At 46.4% G+C, this 3,456-nt stretch overlaps 2 pseudogenes; both read right to left on the minus strand.

The window, feature by feature from the left end:
* Positions 1–460: 460 nt before the first annotated feature.
* Positions 461–1,002, minus strand: LOC103606828 (annotated as a pseudogene).
* A 412-nt stretch (positions 1,003–1,414) lies between these two features.
* LOC103606829 overlaps positions 1,415–3,456 on the minus strand; it is a 6,110-nt pseudogene continuing 4,068 nt past the window's right edge.

Below are 3,456 nucleotides of genomic sequence, written 5' to 3' on the forward strand. Positions count from 1 at the left end.
GGCAAAATAATTATTTTATGGCCAAAAGTGCTACTTGGTACTCTCAAGGTAGCTTGACTTATACCCCAGAGTAATTTAAAGCATGCATCAGGAGTGATTTATTTAATCATCTTTCCTGTAGCAGCAATATTCTTGCTTATTAATCTAATTTTTTTAAGGTGCTACAATAAACTTGCCAGGCATTTTAATCCACAATCCACATTCTCATTTCATTTTATGACTGTCCTGTGACGTATACAGCAAGTAATGTTTCGGCCCATCCCACTCCCGGGATCCCCCCACCTCACCCCACCTGCATTTGACAGATGAGAGGACTGAGGCAGAATGAAGTTCAGCAGGAAGGCATATCCAGGGCTAAAATTCCAGTTCAAAGGCTAGAGTTCTAGTTCAAGGGCTAGAGTTCCTGCCTCTCCTGTTAGGACTTGCTCATTCAGTTAGCTCAACCCAATGGGTTGCTGAGCTAGGCCCTCAACTCAGGGGGTGTATCTGGCTGCTGGCAGGGGTGAGACACTTGGAAGGCCTCCAATGCCAGCAGCGTTCTATTGGTGCAGCTGATGGTAGGGTAGGGGGTGAGATCCATCTTGAACCTTTCAGCATTTGCCACCTGAGGCACTAAGCACAGATCAGCCATGGACACCTCGTCTCCTACACAGTACTTCCCTGCTGTGCTCTGCAGGATCTGCTCCAAAGCATTAAAGCCAGGACTGATGGCCTTCTGGGCCCAGGCCAGCTGGTTCTCGTGTCCAACTCGCTTCAGAAACCCAGGCCAGCTGGTTCTAATGTCCAACTCGCTTCAGAATAGACAGGTTCTGCAGGGGCTGGATGCCACCAGTGATGAGGTCAGAGATCATGCTCACACTGACCCTCTTCTTCAGGTCCTGAGGCAGGAGTCACGGAGTGGGCCATATCTCCACCNGGCAAAATAATTATTTTATGGCCAAAAGTGCTACTTGGTACTCTCAAGGTAGCTTGACTTACCCCAGAGTAATTTAAAGCATGCATCAGGAGTGATTTATTTAATCATCTTTCCTGTAGCAGCAATATTCTTGCTTATTAATCTAATTTTTTTTAAGGTGCTACAATAAACTTGCCAGGCATTTTAATCCACAATCCACATTCTCATTTCATTTTATGACTGCCCCGTGACGTATAAAGCAGGTAATGTTTCGGCCCATCCCACTCCCGGGATCCCCCCACCTCACCCCACCTGCATTTGACAGATGAGAGGACTGAGGCAGAATGAAGTTCAGCAGGAAGGTATATCCAGGGCTAAAATTCCAGTTCAAAGGCTAGAGTTCTAGTTCAAGGGCTAGAGTTCCTGCCTCCCCTGTTAGGACTTGCTCATTTCCAGGCATACTCAGCCCACTCAGCTTCTGCTCCTGCACCCCTCTCAGCCACCCAATGGGTTGCTGAGCTAGGCCCTCAACTCAGGGGGTGTATCTGGCTGCCGGCAGGGGTGAGACACTTGGAAGGCCTCCAATGCCAGCAGCGTTCTATTGGTGCAGCTGATGGTAGGGTAGGGGGTGAGATCCGTCTTGAACCTTTCAGCATTTGCCACCTGAGGCACTAAGCACAGATCAGCCATGGACACCTCGTCTCCTACACAGTACTTCCCTGCTGTGCTCTGCAGGATCTGCTCCAAAGCATTAAAGCCAGGACTGATGGCCTTCTGGGCCCAGGCCAGCTGGTTCTCGTGTCCAACTCGCTTCAGAATAGACAGGTTCTGCAGGGGCTGGATGCCACCAGTGATGAGGTCAGAGATCATGTGCACACTGACCCTCTTCTTCAGGTCCTGAGGCAGGAGTCACGGAGTGGGCCATATCTCCACCAGGTATTCAGTGATGGCCAGTGACTGGCCAGTGGTGATTCCATCAGTCTTCAAGGCTGGCACCTGCTTCACTGCCTGGAATTCCTCAGAGAACTGTTGCCCCCGTCCTTTATGAGGTTGATGGGCACCATCTCATAGTCAGTGCCTTTCAGGGCCAGAGTGACTCGAACTCACCATGAGCAGGAGCTTCGGAAATAGGAATAGAGGATGGGAGCATCTCGCACTTCAGCCAACCCCTCTTCCAGGCCAAGAAACCTTGCTCCTGGGACTCACCTTGCCCCTGGGACTTGAGACTTGTGGACGATGAAGCCCAGTGAAACTCTGACGCGCCAGGCCCTCGGCTTTCACATGGGTGAAGCAGAGGTTGGGCTAGAACGGTCTTCCCTCGGGCCCCTGGCCCACCTCCCCATTAATCTAATTTAAACCACTCTATCATGGTTGGTATGTTTAACCAACCACAATAATATACCTCCAGGGAAAGGAGACAAGCACTTGGCACCTAGTAGATACTCATATGTAGTACTTACAAATATAGGAAAAAATATCCCTCCAAAAAGCTATTGCTAGTATTCTGATCAAGATTCATTTGTATCTCATCAATATTTTAGTACAGACAAGGTGTCATCTGGGTCACAACATATTTCTGAGGTGCAGATATTACAGGTGAGTGTTAAAAAATCAAAGTAATCTTTGGTTTTAATGTCCGAATTTTTTAAATCTTTCAAAAGGAACAGCCAGAGTAGGCCTAGATCATTTTTTTTTTTTTTTTTTTTTTTCCNCAAGATTCATTTGTATCTCATCAATATTTTAGTACAGACAAGGTGTCATCTGGGTCACAACGTATTTCTGAGGTGCAGATATTACAGATGAGTGTTAAAAAATCAAAGTAATCTTTGGTTTTAATGTCTGAATTTTTTAAATCTTTCAAAAGGAACAGCCAGAGTAGGCCTAGATCATTTTTTTTTTTCTTTTTTTCCGAAACAGGTCCCAAATCTGTAAGACTGTGACTCAGATCCTTCTTTGTGTTTCTGTCATTTAAGGCTGGGAATGAATGACCCTTTACTTCTCAACTTCAAATTACACCATGTTCTTCCTAGAAAACGTTAACTCTAACCCAGTGGGGAAAAACAAAGGCTCCTGGTGTGGCCAGTTAGAAATGAGACTCAGGAGGTGGTGTGAGGTGTTCCAGCCTCTTTCACCTGCCAGTGGCCACACCTGCTTATCCAGGTCTCTCCAGCACTCAGGTTGGAAGAAGTGCCAGGAAGGAAATTGAGTGGTGGTGTTGCTGGCTCTTTACTGTGTGCTTAGACTCTAAGGAGACTGTTCCTTGCCAGGTAGTCTCCTTTCTGTATCCTGGAAAATATCTCTGTGTATAAAATTGAGTCAGGGTTCTGAGCTTAGCCGCACAAACACACACAAAGCATTAAAAAGAAAAAGAAAGAAAGAATAGAAAGGTTAAGGAAATTAAGGCTGACAAAAGCGACAAAATAAGCTCTGTTCATTCTTGGCATTATTTGCTGCTGGTTTTAAAAGGCTGAATCACAGAGCTTCTTTCACATTTCCTTGGGGGAGCTGAGACTTGGAGACATTGAACCTGGGATCCCAAAGCTGAGAGTATTCTGCTATTG

Source organism: Galeopterus variegatus, unplaced genomic scaffold, assembly GCF_000696425.1.
Source record: "Galeopterus variegatus unplaced genomic scaffold, G_variegatus-3.0.2 Scaffold6866, whole genome shotgun sequence".
Taxonomy (NCBI): Eukaryota; Metazoa; Chordata; class Mammalia; order Dermoptera; family Cynocephalidae; genus Galeopterus; species Galeopterus variegatus.